This window comes from Lissotriton vulgaris, chromosome 11, assembly GCF_964263255.1.
Source record: "Lissotriton vulgaris chromosome 11, aLisVul1.2, whole genome shotgun sequence".
Classification (NCBI taxonomy): domain Eukaryota; kingdom Metazoa; phylum Chordata; class Amphibia; order Caudata; family Salamandridae; genus Lissotriton; species Lissotriton vulgaris.
Genome location: NC_141699.1, coordinates 1,069,413,278 through 1,069,431,585, shown reverse-complemented (window position 1 = coordinate 1,069,431,585; position 18,308 = coordinate 1,069,413,278). Strand labels below are relative to the sequence as shown.

At 42.7% G+C, this 18,308-nt stretch overlaps 1 long non-coding RNA gene across 1 annotated transcript in view; it reads right to left on the bottom strand.

Moving 5' to 3' along the window:
• The window catches only part of LOC147684101 (uncharacterized), a 140,103-nt gene that overhangs the window by 58,139 nt on the left and 63,656 nt on the right, over positions 1 to 18,308 (bottom strand). Inside the window, exon 2 of the long non-coding RNA XR_015300981.1 lies at positions 12,027 to 12,111. This is a non-coding gene — a long non-coding RNA (uncharacterized LOC147684101). The remainder of the gene's footprint in view (positions 1 to 12,026; positions 12,112 to 18,308) is intronic.

Here is an 18,308-nt window from a genome sequence, read left to right as displayed (position 1 = left end):
GTTGTGACTCTTTTGTGGTGTGATTGGTGTGTCGTCTGTGGGTACTGCGTGAATGCTTCACATGTCCTCGAAGTTTGGCCTGCCCGCTTGATGCCATGCTACCCCTTTGGAGATTTGGGTAACCCCCATTTCTTACAATAAGTATAACTATAACTGCTGAATTTCTATGGTTTTGTGTGGGTACAACTAGAAAATAACTATAACGCCCCTGTAACCTTTGTTTTTTTCAGTGAAAAATATATATCACTGAAAACAATCAAAGGGTAAGGTAACATTATAATTAGATGAGATGTTCAGTAACAACGTAACGTTTTAAACTAAAAAAAACAAGGTAATCATAACTCGTGGCCCCACCATGCACTCCACCTTTGGCCGTGCACAGCAGGTGGTTGGCCACAGAGCTTGACCTGCCACCAGACTCTGTGGCCAACCCCAAGCAGACAGCCAACCCCACACCGTGCACAGCCTTTGACGTGTGCTGCATATGGTTGGCCTTCGAGCCCTGAGATGCCATCCCCCAGGGCCAAAACACATATTAAGCAGAGGGGGCATGTGGCCTCCTTTATCGAGCCTTCTTGGGCCCGACTGACTCCACCCCAGGGCCAAATTCCAAGAAGAGGGGGTGTGTGTCCCCCTCTACGAGCCTTATTAGGCAGAGCAGGATGTTATTATAAAGGGGAGGGAGTCCACAACGCCTCCATTCCTGAGCCTTATTAGGCTCCGGAAAGCCAATCCCTGAGAGCCACATATTATTATAAAGGGGAGGCCGTAGCTCAGCCCATCCCCCTGAGCCTATTTTGGCCCTGGGGACCCAGCCGGCTCCCCAGCATGGTGCAGAAGCCAGCATTGCTCAAGCCCAGAGGGAGCCGCTATCTTTGCTTGCACCCTGCAGGTGGGAGCAATATGTGTTCTTCTTCCCTACCCGCAGGAGTGGTGGTAGGATAACAGAACAGAAGTCTGCTCTCAGCAGGCGGGAGCACGTTTAAAGCTTCCGCTGACTGGGAGCAGACCTGTATGTTTGCTCCTGTCTAATGGCAGATTTAAAAAATGCTCCTGCCAGACGGGAGCAAAATATGTTTCCCTGCCTCCACTAGTGCAGACATGGAAACTACTGTGTCCCGTGGTGGGCTCCCAAGGACCCAGTCACTGAGCCAGCCCCGAGGAATGGGGTCCCAGGTTTTTAAAGGCTCACAGTGGGGCGAGGCAGCACGGCCCCCTACCCTTTTTTAAATAATTTGTACCCTTGGGATGTGGCCCGAGGGCCTATTTAGGTTTAGGGAGGTTGTACGAGGGAACATAGCATGCCTTTAACACGCATGCCTTTACAACGCAGATTTACAAAAACATACCACTACTACGCAGTCTTTACAATGTATGTCACTACAACAGACTTACATATGTGTACATTATAAGTACCTTTACCACGCACACTGTAACAAGCACACCAATACCACGCAAATAGTTACAACGTATTTTAAAATTATAAAGATAATATATCCTTTTACTGGTGGATAAATATATTAACTTCCTAGGAATTGAGGTAAAAAACTTGGTGCAATAATATTTTTTGTAAGATATTTCTGGCAAAGACATTAATATAAAAACATTAAAGGAATACATTAAGTACTGATATAAAAGCATGTACACTTCACTCATTTGTACTGTAATCCTTCCTTTATTTTAACCCTTACTGTGTCGCCTTTCCCAAATGAAAATGGCTGTCGTCATATGGGAGGCAGGTAAAATAACATCTTTCTTCCAAGAAATAAAATAAATATAGTTTCTGTCAGATTATTACTTGCATAAAATAACACATTTCAATGCATATTTTGTTTTAAAAAGTCATATAACACCCAAACTACATATACAAGAAGCTGTCCAACATTTTGTGTTCAGTGGTACATTGACATCACGGCCATCTATCTATCCACACAAGTAGAGCGATTCCACCAAATAACTTTAAAGCACTAACTCCAAAACACACATATTAATATATTTTTCTAAAAAATATCACAGTTTTTGTCCGGATTTTGCCCAGACATTGTATTGGAAAGATTTACTGGAGTGAGAACACTGCCAGTGAGTTGTTCAGAGTTTTTACAAAAATTACATTCACAAATAAACTTGCCCATAAAATTAATTTTTGAAAAAAATGAAAAAAACTTCAACATTAATAGGAGACTATCTGTTACCACATGCCAAGGACTGGACAGTGCATGGGGCCAAAATTAACATTCTAACTTTGCAGGAGACTTACCTCGGGACAGGTACTGGACAGTGGCTGCGGGGAAAATGTGTATTGTGACTCTGCTGGTGGCTTACCTCAGGGCAGGTGCTGGACACAGTGGCAGGGGGACAAAAATGTATATTCTAACTTCACAGGGGGCTTACCTCAGGCCAGGTGCTGGACAGTGGCTGGAGGCAAAATTACTATTCTAACTCCACCTGGGCTTACCTCAGGGCAGGTGCTAGACAGTGGATGGGAGCAAAACAAATATTCTAACTCTGCCGGGTACTTACCTCAGGACAGGTGCTGGACAGCAGTTGGGGCAAAATGACTATTCTAACTCCACCGAGTACTTAGCTCAGGGCCGGTACTGGACAGTGACTGAGGTGCAAAATGACTATTCTAACTCCACCTGGCACTTACCTCAGGGCAAATGTTGGACAGTGGTTGGGGGAAAAATTACTATTCTAACTCCGCCAGATACTTCCCTTAGGAAAAGTACTGGTCAGTGGCTGGTGAACAAAAATTAAGCATAAAAGACAAATCAGTTCTACATGTTTTTGTGATCATTAAAACAGATTGAACTACCAGCAAACCGCATTGAACTAGTTACTTACTTTCGGTAGAGCTTTTTCTGGTGGATACAGTATCTGCCTGTGGATTCCTCACCTTGTGAATATCCCCAGCGCCAGCAACATTCGGAAACTTTTGTATCTCTCCACGCCGACGAGGACGTAGACGACATCACAGAGGCATGACTCCGCTCGCGACCTCGCTGACGTCACTGGATCCATAATAGAGCCTCGTCGGCGTGATGACGTCAGTTCCGCCCTTTTTTCCGTGCCCCCGAGGCACACTGACGGACCGACATAATTAGGTACAGTATACACAGTACACAGTATTCAAACTAACACACATAGTGTGAAATCAATTAAAAAACAATTAAACATTTCTATAGAAAGACACAATCATAAAATAAACACTTAATAGGTATAGAAGAGTGGACAACGGGGAGGTGGGTGGGCCAGTGAGGAATCCACAGGCAGATACTGTATCCACCAGAAAAAGCGTTACCGAAGGTAAGTAACTTGTTCTTCTGATGGATACATCTGCCAGTGGATTCCTCACCTTGTGAATTTAATCCCACAGCAGGCCCCACTCCCGGAGGAGGGTGTCCACTCCTCTAAACCAAGAAATCCTGAAGGACAGAACGCGCACAATGGCCATCCCTCCTCACTTCGGAATTTAAGCAGTAATGCTTCGCGAATGTGTGGAGGGAGGCCCAAGTTGCCACTCTACAAATGTCCTCAACAGGAACACCTATAGACAAGGCAGATGTAGAAGACTTTGCCCTGGTCGAATGAGCTCTTAAACTCTCTTGGAGGTTCCTTACCGGCCAAAGAGTAACAAATCTTGATGCATAAAACAATCCATCTGGAAAGTGTGCGCTTGTGCACCGCTCTGCCTTTTCTGCAGCCAGCATAGCCCATGAAGAGCTGATCATCCACACAATAGTCTTTAGTTCTGTCAAGGTAGAAGCTCACCACCCTCTTTGGGTTCAAGCAGTGAAGCCGCTCCTCCTCCTTGGAAGGGTTAGGGGGAGGATAGATGGTAGGAAGGGTAATGGATTGCCCCAGATGGAAGGGAGTTACCACCTTAGGCAGAAAAGCAGCCCTGGTCCAGAGTATCGTTCTTTCAGCATGAATGGTCAAGAATGGGGGTTTCGAACTCAGAGCTTGAAGCTCACTTACCCTCCTTGCTGAGGTAATAGCAACTAGAAAGACAGTTTTAAAAGACAACAGCCTCAAGGGACACTTGTGCAAGGGCTCAAAGGGAGAACCCATCAAGTAGGTTAAGACAAGATTTAAGTCCCATTGAGGCACAATAAATGGAGTGGGTGGAAACTTGCTGGTAAGGCCCTTAATAAAACGTAAAACAATAGGAGATTTAAATAATGATGGCTGATCCGGCAAACAGAGGAATGCAGACAAAGCCGACAAATAACCTTTCACAGTAGCCACAGCAAAGCCCTGCTCGGCTAAAGAAAGAGCAAACTGAAGGATGTTGGATAAACGGGCCCTTAAGGGATCAATAGACTTCCCTCCACACCATGAAACAAATTTGGATCATCTATAGGAATAAATAGACTTGGTGGAATGCCGCCTGGCCGAAGGAAAAACCATCTACCACGTCAGGCGGGAGAGAGATAGAATTCAGATTGCCACGTTCAATCTCCAGGCATGAAGGTGTAAGCGCTGGAGGTGGGGGTGTAGAACCTGCTGCCACTGCGAGAGGAGATATGCCCTGAAAGGGAGATGGAGCGGAGGGCACGAGGAGAGGTGGAGAAGATCCGTGTACCTCACCCTTCTTGGCCAATCCGGGGCGATCAATATGACTTGGGCCCGGTCTTGGCGAATCTTCCTCAGAACCCGAGGAATAAAAGGTATGGGAGGAAACGCGTAAAGGAGTTGAGAGCCCCAACTCAACTGAAGCGCGTCCCCCTGCATCGGATACTGGAGACTGCAGAATAATGGGCAGTGAGCGTTCTCTTGAGTGGTAAATAGGTCCACCCGAGGAGTTCCCCACGTCCGGAAGACGTGACGAACCACCTTCGGATAAAGCCTCCATTCGTGGTCGGCTGAAAACCTCTGAGACTGTCTGCATGTACGTTTAGAACTCTGGCCAGATGATTTGCCATCAGACAAATCTGATGATCCCGAACCCAGGACCAGAGACGCAGAGCCTCTCTGCAGAGACAATGCGACCCTACTCCCCCCTGTTTGTTGACATACCACATCGCGGTAGTGTTGTCCGTTAGGACTTGAACCGACTGACCGTAAAGGGAAGGGAGAAAGGCCTTGAGCGACAAACGTATTGCCCGTAATTCCAGAAGGTTGATGTGAAGCAACCTTTCTTCTGGAGACCAAAGACCTTTGATGTCCATATCCCCCAGATTAGCACCCCACCCTAAAGTGGATGTATCCGTTATAACTGTGGCCACCGAAGGAGAAAGATGGAAGGGCTTCCCTTGAGACAGATTGCCCTCCACGCTCCACCAAGACAGATCCGCTGCAGCTTCTCTGGAGATCCTCACAGACTCCCTGAGATCTCCTTTGTGCTGATACCACTGCCTGTGGAGGCACCACTGGAGCGCCCTCATGCACCAGCGTGCATGGTTGACCAACAGAATGCAGGAAGCAAACAGACCGAGCAGACAAAGGACCTTCAGAACTGGAACGACCGCTCCATTGTAAAACAAAGGAATCATTTCCTGAATATCGAGAATCCTTTGAGGAGGAGGGAATGCTCGACAGACAGTAGTGTCCAGTACCGCCCCTGTAAACAGGTTGCGCTGTGAGGGCACCAGGTGAGACTTGGCTACGTTTATCGAAAAAACCAATTTGTACAACAACTGGGTTGACACTTGCAGATGATGACACACCTTCTCTGGCGATTCTGCTTTGATCAACCAGTCGTCCAGATAGGGGAAAACTGAAATCCCCGATCTCCTGAGATAGGCTGCCACCACCGCCATCACCTTGGTGAAGACCCGAGGTGCAGTAGTAAGTCCAAATGGGAGAACCGCAAACTGATAATGTTGCGACTCCACCGTGAAACAGAGATACTTCCTGTGCGACTTCAGGATCGGGATATGAAAATACACGTCCTGCAAGTCGAGCAACACCATCCAGCCCTCCTGCTGCAGTGCTTGAAGAACCTTCGCTAGGGTGAGCATCTTGAACTTTTCTTGCTTCAGAAAAAGAATCAAGACCCTGAGATCCAGGACTGGACGCAACCTGCCATCCTTCTTGGGTATCAGGAAATACCGGGAGTAGCATCCCTGACCCCTTTCCTGCTCCAGAACCACCTCTATCACACCTTTTTTTAGTGAGGTTAGAACTTCCTCCTGCAGGAGAAGAAGATGGTCCTCTGAGCAAGCTCCTTGGCAAGGAGGGTAATTTGGAGGGAATTCCCGGAAGGGAAGAGCATACCCATTTTCTACAAGATTAAGAACCCAACGGTCTGTAGTGACCAATTCCCAATCTTGTAGAAAATGAGTAAGCCGACCCACCACAGGACCAACATGATCCAGAATGGGGGAACTAGGGCTGCTTTGCTGTGGTAAGAGGGGGAGAGGTGGAGAGGTGGAGGAGGAGGAGGGCTGACAACCTCGTGGGCGCCCTCTGTTCCAGCCCCTATAGGACTTGTATAGGGTGTTCTGCTGCTGCTACTGAGGCTGTTTGTAGGTCAGAAATGACAACCTCCTAAAGCCTCTGTATTTTCTACAGGAAGAACCCCTAGGCTGTGTCTGCAGACCCAGAGACTTGGCTGTAGCCTTGCTGTCTTTTAATCTTTCGAAAGCTGCATCTGCCTTCTTCCCAAAAAGTACAGAGCCATCAAAAGGGAGGTCCAAAAGAGTCGCCTGGACATCCTGAGAGAACTCCGACAACTTAAGTCAGGCACTCCTCCTAGATGCAACCGATGAACCAATTATCCTGGCTACAGAGTCCACTGTATCAAGGCACTCTGGATCACCTGTTTTGCAGCTGCCTGAGTGTCAGACAAGACCTCATCAAAGTTCTTTCTGTCCTCCTCCGATAACTTTGGGGCCAGTTGTTTAGCAGAATCCATCAAAGCATGGATATATCTGCCCAAAAGGCAAGTGGCATTGGTGGACTTAAGAGCCATAGAAGCTGATAAAAACACCTTTTTAGCAGTCTGATCCAGTCTCTTAGACTCTCTGTCACCTGGAGTCTGAGGAAAAGCTCCAGCCGATTTCCTTGAGCAGGCGGCTTGAATAACTAAACTCTCGGGTGCAGGATGTGAGGATAAAAACTCTGGATCTCCTGGAGCCGTCCTATATCTTATGGCAACTGACCTCGAAACTGCAGGAGCCAAAAAGGGTTTTTGCCAAACTTCCATAATTGGCTGAGTGATAGCTTTATTAAATGGAAGTAAAGGTTCAATTACTGCAGAAGGAGAATGAAGCACTTCTGTCAGAATATTAGATTTAAATTCCGTTGTCAGGAGTTGCAAATTCAAAAGATCAGCCGCGTTACCAATAACAGTGTGGTAAGGAAGCACATCTTTGGAGGGAACCTCTGAAGGAGGAGAGAGTTGCCATTCTGGTGATAGTTCCAAACCACTTGCCTCTCTTAGGTCTTCAAGAAAGTCCTCTGACTCTTGAAGTTCTCCTTCCTCCATCTCATCGTCTGTATAATGCTGCTCCTCTAGCAATCTTTGTGCCTCCCATCTGGAGCTTATTTTCGGGGCCAACGGAGTCGCACACGGATCCAAAGGAGTCGGAACCGGCATCGAGCACAGATCCAGGGGCACATTCGAAGTCGACCGAGGCCGAGCTGACGGCGCCGGAGATGGAGGAATCGACGTCGACGTCTTCAGCGCCGGGAAATGCCGAGATGGAGCCGAAGGCAGAAATGGCATGACGGGAGCTGGAGCATACGCTTGAGGTACTCCCAAATTGAATGCCATGGGACCCAAAGATGCACCAGAGGGGTACATTTCCCTCGCAAAGACACCGTACATCGCATTAAGATAATGCGTCGGGTCTTGCCCTGGACCAGGAAAAGGAGGGTACTCGTCTGGAATGCGCTCAGGTATAGGCATCACCGGACTCGGGCCTGCCGGCGCCGACGGTGGATCCACTGGAGTCGTAGGCCTTTCAGGTACTGGTACCTCTTCTACTGGAGCCGGAGAATGCTCCGAAGATGGCGAAGGATTCGGCGCTGGTGACTGCACCGTTGAAGCCACAGGAGAAGATACTCTCACCGGGGAAGGAGAAGGAGATACATAGTCCTCTCGATGTCGATGTGCTTTCGAAGCCGACGACTGAGCCTCCTCTTTATCGGAACGGCGTCGAGAGCCATGCGTCTTCTTTTTCTTATGCTTCTTGGATTTTGAAGCATGACCCGACTTCGAGCCCGATCTCGACCTTGACCTGGTCTTCGATCTCCTCCGAGCTCTTTTTTCTTTACGCATCTTCGTCATGAACAGCTTGGCTTCCCTTTTATTAAGAGCCTTCAGGTTCATTTTCTTGCAGGAAAGACAATCCTCAACGTCATGGTCTGATGATAAACACCATACGCAATCGTCGTGAGGATCTGTTATGGACATGTGTCCACCGCATTCCCTGCATGGCTTGAATCCTGATTTTCTCGACGACATCCTTGAAAAGAGTAAAAGAGAGAACAGGATACAAACTGGAAAACACAAAGTAACAAGCATCGGAGAGTCCCAAAAACCGTTGGCGTAGACGGCACGGAAAAAAAGGGAACTGACGTCATCACGCAGACGAGGCTCTATTATGGATCCAGTGATGTCAGCGAGGTCGCGAGCAGAGTCGTGCCTCTGTGACGTCGTCTACGTCCTCGTCGGCCTGGAGAGCTACAAAAGTTTCCGAATGTTGCTGGTGCAGAGGATAGTCACAAGGTGAGGAATCCACTGGCAGATGTATCCATCAGAAAGTGCAACACTGGACAATGGTTTGGAGAAAAACTACACAATACAACGCAGCAATTTCCACAAATAAATCCACAGTTCTTGAGGTAAAGTAAATGTATGCATTAGGAAACAGCAACAAAAACCACAGTAATAATGAAAAACGTTTATAAAAACCAGTTCTCAAAATCCTACTTTCTACCTTTAACCAGAGAATAAGCCAAAGGAAACCTCTAGCAACTTGAAAGCCAGTAACAAACAGAAAACCTGAGAGAAGTAAGTAAGTAAGTAAGTAAGTAAGTATTTATTTGTTGATTAATTAAAATCATTACAAAAAAGAATAGATAAAAGCAACCTACATAAACAAACATATACTATGCACAAAGGTATTATCATCTTAAACTGATCATCTAGAATTGCATTAATACAGTCAATTCCATATTAATATTTAAATGTTTACACACTGATTAAATTACAGGTATTAGCTAGAGTACAATATATTAGCAGCAATCACTGTTATAGCAGCATTTAACTAAAGTGACAAGTGTTAGCAGTAGGAAATACTAGTATAAATACATTTTTTGCTGTTTTCCATTTGCAAGCTATAGTAAAGTGCAATGTGCATAACTATAGTAAATTACCTGAGAGAAAACTCTTTAAACCAAAAGCAACAACCATCCAAATATCGGGTACAAAATCTTGTCAAAACATTTTTCTTAACCTAACATGACAACATTCTTTTTTAGGATACAAAGCTAACAGACCAATAAACTTCTCCTCAATTTAACAGGGCATCTAAACTCACTTCTTTCTCCACAGAGTGCTTTAAATAACAATGTATTTTTCCTTCTCTAAAGAGGCAAAAATCGAAAGGTGTAAAATAAAAAATTTCAGTAAAAATACATTGATATACTCTTTTCTGTTTATTAACAGAACCAACAGTAATGGTTACATCCAGTCAAGGCAGAGGAATAGGCTTCTAAAATATGGTGGCTACATTTACTGTAAGGAAAGATTGGCTGAGCCCCTGAGTCATTGGAGGTGTCTAGAATATTTCTCTTCCCATCGCAAAGGCAGAGCCGTTAGTCTATGTTACACTGTGGAAAGGACCACAGAGCAAAACCACTCTGCCTCTGCAGTGGAGATTGAAATAAGTTAAAACCTGCAACAGATACAATTATTAGCAGGTGCCTCCAATGAACCCTGCGGCTCCGTTTTGCGGGCGGTTGCACAAAACATTCCCATGCATGTTGCAAGTAATATGCCCACAATTTCCAATATGAGAAGAATAACTGAGAGAACAAAACAGAAGAGTAATCTGCAAAGAATAACACTACAAACCTACTCAGATAATAGCGTCCCCCTGAACGTTTACTAATGAACCTTTCCTTCTGCATGACAGTGAAAACTCACTCAAACATATACTAATCTTCTCGACAATGCATAACTTGATAACCCTAGAGAATACTGAAGTTTGGATGATTGATGGTACTTTTAAATCAACAACCCCTTCATTCACCCAAATTTACAATATTCGTGGTAATATTAACAATACTACTATTTCCCTAGTGCCCAGCTTACTCCCTGACAAGCAATTCTCAACTTACACTGAGCTTTGATCAGTTATAAAATCTTAAACTGTCAACAAAAGTCCTAGGAAAATAATAATGGACTTTGAATTACACACAATAAACACAATTACTAAACTGTACCCCGATACCCAAATTCAAGGATTTATTTTCACATTTCCCAGGTCTAATAGCGAAAAAATTTAAAAACATCCTTAGCTGAGGTTTACGTGTCAAACAGTAATCTGCAATACAATTTTTTTTAAACTAACTTTTGTACCTTCTGAGTGGGTGGATGACTTATGCACATTAGTTATACACTCAGATTATTTCACACAAAATAAAGAAAAATTGCCCCCCATTCTAAATTATTTCAAAGACACTTGGGACCTGATTTAGATCTTGGTGGATGGGATACTCAGTCACAAACGTGACAGATATCCCGTCCGCCGTATTACAAATGCCTTATTTCCTGCTGCACTTGTAATACCGCAGACGGGATATCCATCACGTTTGTGACGGAGTATCCCATCCGCCAAGATCTAAACCAGGCTTTTAGACTGGCCATCTAGGCAGGCTGGGTCGTAGGTGGAAGTCAAAGTTCCCTATTGACTGGTGGAATGGCTACTCGATTTGCTTAGAGGGAGGTGCAAAAACAAAGAATGCCATAGAAGGATTACATAACTCCTTCAGCAAAACAATTGACAAAAGACACCCAAACCTGTATGATTTCTTGGAATTTTGAAAAAAAGAACAAAGTTTCCAAGAAATTAAAATGGCTCAATCATTTTCTGTTGGACTGTATCACTGAGTATTAAAAAAGCAAAGAAATGTGCGAGAGACTGTTGGCAAACATCCATCAGTTTCTGCTGATGGGGGCTTCAGACTACCTAGAAAATATTGCTAATTTACAACACTATTAACCGAAACATCCCTGTGAAATTTCTCGCTTGTTTTATAACCCTTCTTATGATTCAATTGGCATTTTTCTTAAAAACAATTGCAAATGTAAAAGTGAATACCACTTCCAAGTCTTACCTATGGAGGTCTTCTTTCTTCAAGTCATGGGGATTTTTCAAAAATACTGTCACCAAGACTTTAAATAGGTCCATCAATACTACCCAATCAATCAAAATTGGCAAACAACAATCCACTTTTGAAACAATCCAATATTTTCAAACATCCACTTTTGAAAAAAAATGTGAACAATCCCCAAAAATATTTACTTTTGAGGGGAAAAAATACAAGTGTGCAAAAGAATCTTCATCCCAAAAAAAAGTGCTCCAAACCGTCCACTTTTCCAAATCTTCACCTCGTAGGACATCTGAATGTTTTCAAAAGCCTAAACAGTTTAAAAGTTAGCTAAGAAATCCAAAAGTCCCCAAAAACTCTCCATCCTAAAAATCTGCTCCAAATGTCCAGGAATTCCATTCTTGTCCTCTTAGGCCATTGTTTTTCTCTTCGACATACATTTTCCAAAGTAAAACTAAAAAAAAGAGAACCAAAAAAGCAAAAATATTTCTTGTTTCTCAAAAAAGGTTTCAAAAAGGTGTTATTTTTTAACACAACCTTTTGAAAACCTGCATTGGAAAAGAAGAAATCGTCCTGAAGTGTGTATATGAAAGCAACTTACACAGGGATGTAAACAGGGTTAAATCAGTAAAAACAAGAATACTTACTATCTACTCCACCTAATAACCACCGCCCTCCTCTTTCCTTACAATAAATGTAACCACCATAGTATTTATAAAAGTTAATTAAAGATTTCTTACTGGACCACAGCTCTTCCTTGCTTCGGATCTTGACCGCGATGCTCCACTGACTAAAGAAACAGACCTAAAACTGTGGACGTCAAAGCTGAAAATAAAAACAGAAAAAATGGCAATTTTCCCTTTTGAAGTCAATGGAAAACTATGGGAAAATGCATTACAAATGTTGACAAGCTTGAAAAAATGGTGTTCTATTTTTAAAAGAGAACATATTAAAGTATTTTTTATAAAATGATTTAAAATTGTTTATATTAATAATCTGCAGTGTAAATTTAAACCTGATTTTTTTTTTATCTAGTTAAAAGTATAAAATGTGCTGTTTTAAATTGTTTAAAAATAAATACTCTGTTATTAAACTTAATGCCTGAGTACTAATACACTTCCCCACCCAATACCGTGTATCCTTTGCATCCTGACCCTAATGGCATGTTTTGGATATTGAAAAATATTTTAAATTTGTTTTTATGAGTCTGCGTAAGTATTTTTTTTATGTATAAAATACTACTCCGGTGTTAAAATTAATATCCGAGTATCAATAACCTACCTCGCCCAATCTCTCTTGCACCCCAACGCAAAAGGCATGTGTTGGATATTTTTTTATATTTTTTAATTCATTTTAAGAGTCTGTTTAAATATCTAAAAATGATTTAAACATTAAGGCTCAAATATCTGAATTAATACCATAATATTAATACACTTCGAAATCCAATACCCCGATATCCCTTGAATCCCATTCCTAAAGGTGTGCGTTTCATATTTTTAATAAAAATAAAATATATTTTTTGTTTACTTTTTCTATATAGATTAATACTCAGGCATTAACATTAATACCAGAGTATTAATACACTTTCCTGCTTAATACCCCTATAACCCTTGCTTCCCATTCCTTAAGATATGTGCTTGATATTAAAAAATAATTTTCTGTAAAAGAAATAATTACTTTAGTTATTAATTCCATATATGTATATGTATAGATACATTAATAATCAGGAAGTAACATTAATATCGGAGTATTAATACACATTCCCACAATACCACTTTATCCCTTACACCCTGACCCTAAAATGTATGTTTTAGGTTACTTAAATATTTTAAAACTTAAATATTTTAATACTTAATATTATTCATTTTCTAGCATCAATACTCTGGTATTAAAATGCATACCTGAGTATTATTGCACTTACCCAACTAATGCCCCTATCTCTTGCATACCATCCTTAAAGGTAAGAGTAACATTTTTAATACATACAAATTATTATTTTGTTTTTTAACAAATTGTAAAATTATTAAATTTATATACGTTAATACTTAGGCTAACGGCTAGGGCGCTTGGCCTCGGACCTGGGGAAATGGGTTTCAGTCTCGGTAATGACGCTAAAACATCCTGTGATTCTGGGCAAATCACTTAATCTCCCCGTGCCGAACAAAAAAGAATGTGTGTCCTCATGTAACGTAACTGGTGCTATGTAAAGCGTTTGATACCTGATCGGGTCAAGTTTGCGCTATATAAAACTCTGCAATTTTTTTTTTTTAATGCATGAATATTAATTAGACTAATCCACCCAATACCACTTACACCCCATCCCTAAAGGTATGCACTAAATATTTTAAAAACATATATAATTGAAGATAGCGCTGAACGATGATTGGCTGCTGGATAAAACTAATGAATATTGGTATCAGGATAAAGATGATTATAATCTGTGCCATTATGGGAAGGATGATGGCTGGCACTGTGCATATACACAGTCTGTGCCAATCGTTAGAAAAACCAGAGATCGGCTTTGGCATCCAGGTAGTCACCTCTGCTCACGAGGTCAGTTGCCTGTTGTCTACATAGTGCTATCAAAGCCTTCGGAGCAGCTTTCTGTCCGGCGTAAAAGGCTACAACACTGTATGGGCTAGGAAGTGCTATATAAATGCATTTACAAATCAAATCCAATTTATAACTCAGACTAATGGTAATAGCAAAAGACTTGGCGGTTGGACAGTTAACTGTAGTTCATGCAGGCTGCATAATGGAGAAATGTGGCTCAATGGTTAGAGCGGCAGACCATGATGCAGAAGTCTGGCCCGGGACCAGGGTTCAATTCCCGCCTCGGCGGGTCTTGGGCTCAATTTCCTCGGACCTGATAATTCTCGCTTCGGTGCCTATTCCAATCATGGAGTCCCACTCTGCAACTCTGGGCAATAGCATGCTTAATCTCCACAACAGCCCCAACAACGCTAGGATGCCTGGCCTCACCTTGGGGCTGCCCAGGAGTGGGCACTTCACAGGGAAAGGCCAGGAAGGGTTCCTTAGCGGTATTCGTACAAAAGCACTGAGATGCCTCCGGGTAGTCGTGCGCTATACAAATACGTATACAAATACAAATACGTAATTATCATTATAGTTGCTCCCTTTTACTTCTTGACATTCTTGCATTCAATTAAGACAAAATTGCTAAGGGGCTTGTTCATCACTCGGTACTATACCAGTCCATAGCAGTAAACCACCCATCACCAACAGAACGGGCACAGAATAACTAGAGAGGTGTGCCACATGCTGCTGTGCAACGGAGAGTTTTAATTCAGTCCAACACTGCAGGCCCCGACTAGCAACACACTATGACCGCTTCTTGACATCTCACAACGACCATCATGTATGGGATATTACCAAAATACATCTCAGTGGCTCTCTCCAACATTTCTCTCTTTAACCTATGCCTGCTCAGGACCACAAACTTTAAACAAATATCTTAGCATGGACAGCCCAGCGCAGCCATCAGTTTATTGGCTATGAATATAAGAAATACCATAAAGACACCAGCAAAGCTGCTCAAAGCTACCAGCCTGCTGACAACTCATAGATTTCGCCTGTCTTTCAGACTTCTCCATATATCACACTGCTAAGAGCTGCATCCCATGGCAGATATAAGCACCTCTGTGTTCCTCACGCATGACACAGAAATACTCCCAACACAGGATCAAAACAATGATAATCTTGAGTGAATTTGCAACTTGTATATATGTAACTCTAACCACTGGTATCTGTAGTCGATGTATGTACTTACTACTATTCTTATGTGAGTTTAGAATTTATATGTTTCGGATGTTTTATGGAATTCATGTATATGTAATTCATGTACTCTGACTGTGTTTATGCAATGTAACTGGTTGTATTGTAAGGCGCTCTAATACCTTCGGGTAAAGTTTGCGTTATATAAAAAAAGCCTAAATAAACACGCTTCCAAGCAACTTACCTGCACCGTATAGTCAATCAATCAATCAATTGATCTTTATTTCGGCACTACATGGCCATAAAAGATTTGCACAGCAAACACATTTCATTTATAAAATACATTTCAAACCCCATTTTTAAAACAACGGACAATTATGGCTATTAAAATCAATACAGTTTAAAAAGACAAGTATAAAACGTAGCAGCATACCTAGCTAGTGGAACATTTGGACAAGGAGCTGGAAAGTAGACCATATAAATACACACAATCAAACCACTAAACATATAAAACCAAATAAACAAATGATTTACAACTATGTCCTTATAGCTTTAGGCCTTTTTTCCTGCGCACAAAGTGGATAGAAAGCAAAAATCTACTGACACTAAATACTATTGTTCGGGTTGTATCAGATTTGATAATTCTTAGTGCCATCTTACATGACCTTATTCCCAAAAGATTACATAAAGGTTTGATCCACTTTCTTCTGGCCAACACATAGGCTGGGCAGAAGAAAAGGATGTGCTGGTCATCCTCCTTGAGATTACCCTCGCACATAGTGCATGTTTCGCTGATCGTTGAATCATCAACAACATTGCCCCTTCTAGACCAGCGTGCCAGGGTTGAGTTGGTCAGAAGGTTACCATATCTTAGTTTCATAAAAAGGGTTTTAGCTAGCGGGGGCTCAACTTCATCTAGGAAATTCTCAAAAAGAGGCTCGTCTATGAAGTTTAGGAAGTTGTTTACTAAAGTCCCACCACTATTTCCATTGGTCATTTGGTAATTAATAAAACCCCAAAAGGCCATTTTCAGCATTTTTTAGCGTTGTACGGTAACCTTTCCGGATTCTCCCAAAATTGAGATAAACCTATCTTGGTTAACCACAATCTAACATGTTTTAGCCAAACATTGGAATTCGATAGATCCAAACACATTACCTCTTTTAATCCATTCCTATAGTCAAGCAATTCTGGTGTTTGCCAGAGTCTCACCCAGAACATTAATGGTCGGAGAATAGTGTAATGGTCAGTTCTCTTGACGTTTAGGTCCAACTGAAGTGGTACTAAAGGAGTGCCTTTTGGGGCCCTTACAAGGCTTCTCATGAATTTGTTCTCCAAAATTGTAAAAACATCCTTTGACATGGGCCCCCAAATCTCAGCATCATAAAGAGTTGCCGGTTGAACTTTGAATTTAAATAGCTCGAATGCTGGTGACACAGCTTTGCTAATGCTTGCACCCTGCTTCCTTAGGATGGGTATAGTGTTCTGTGTGAAACCGTATAGTCTGTTACCCATGTAGGCAGGCGCTTTATCGCTACACATAGCGGTAGTTGTGTTTATTACTGTTCTTGGTCTTGCGACCTTCCTCGCGCTGCGACCTTCCTCGCGCTGCCCCCTTGCCGCGCGCCCTCGCCTACTGTGCTATGACGTTCCCCATTTCTATTATAGAACCTTGAGCGTGGTTGGCAGTTGGAGGGCAGTTGGAGGAGGACTGCTGTTCTGATGAGACGCCCATTGGTGTCAGGGCTCTACTTTAAATAAAGACTACTTCACTTACCTGATCCTGGTGTTGTGGTCCTTACGAATTTGGCGACGCGGACCCTGACACCACGACAAGCCTGTGTGTGTTCCCTCTGTCTTCTTCGAGATTATGATCTCAGTGGGAGTCAAGTGTTCTGGTTTGCATGCTGAGGTGCCTGCATCTAACTACTTCGGATTTCGAAGCTGCACCGACTACGTATGTGAGCGAGACCTGCCTCCAGCTCCTCACGGTGAGTTCAACACTGTTTTAAGCCATTTGGTCCCCTTTTAAGACAACATTATGGGCATGGGAGTCAACAGGGAGGAGCATGATGCTAATCTAAATAGAGTACTACGGACTTTGGTGAATTACGGTCTCACCGCTGACATTCAAAAATGCTAATATGCTGAGACCAGTGTTACCTACTTGGGACATGAGATTTGTGTGGAAGGCATTAAGCCAAAGAAAGAGTTGTTATCCGCTATGAGAGGCTCCCTCCCCCAAAAACAAGGACGAAGTGAAAGCCTTTCTGGCGTTGTCTGAATTTTATGCAAATTTTTGTTCTAGGCTTCTCTTCAACAACCTTCTCACTTAGACAACTTGTGAAACAGGGCTGTAAATTTGTGTGGTCTGAGGATTATGAGGAGACATTTACTAACATTAAAAACTAAATTTGCAGTGCCCCACCTTTTTAACCCCTCCTTACACAGTATAGTCACTACTGATGCTAGCGGTAGGGGTTTAGGAGCTGTTTTGAGCCAAATTGACAACTTGGCCAATGAAAAGACTGTTGCGTTTGCCTGACGCAACATTACACCTACAGAGGAGAGATACTCTGTTATAGAGCGTGAGGCTTTAGCATGTGCATGGGGTTTGGAGCACTTTAGACAGTACATATGGGGATTTCACATTACCCTAAGAAGTGATCACAAACCTCTGGTTAAAGTCCTAACCACTAAAGGTTTACAAATGGCCTCTCCCTGCCTTGCACGCATATCAATCAGGATGATGGACTACAATTACAATGTACAATATGTTCCTGGATTCAAGAATGTTGTTGCAAACTGTTTAAGTTGTTTGCCCTTACCTTGTACGAGTGATTCCACTATAGAAGTTGAATCCTGCTGTGTAGCTAATATACTTGATGAGGTACCCTGTATTTCACAACATGATTGGTTGTCGGCCCAAGAAACAGATACTATTTCGTGCCAGGTTGGGAATTGCATTATGTATGGTTGGCCTATTAAAAGAGACTTACCCTACCATTTACGCACTTTCTGGGAATTAAGGCACAAATTGTCATCTGAAGGCGGCCTTATCCTAAGAAATGGCAAAGTTATACCCCCTACCTCACTCCGTACCAAACTACTTTACATTTGCCATGAAGGGCATCTTGGTATTGGAAAAACAAAAAGTAGAGTTAAAAACGCATACTGGTGGCCGGGGTTGGACCTGGAAATAGAGAGGAGGGTGAGGGACTGCCCTGCTTGTAAGAACTCAGACAAGTCCCAGGGCACTTTTAGGCCACCACTTCAACCGCTATCCA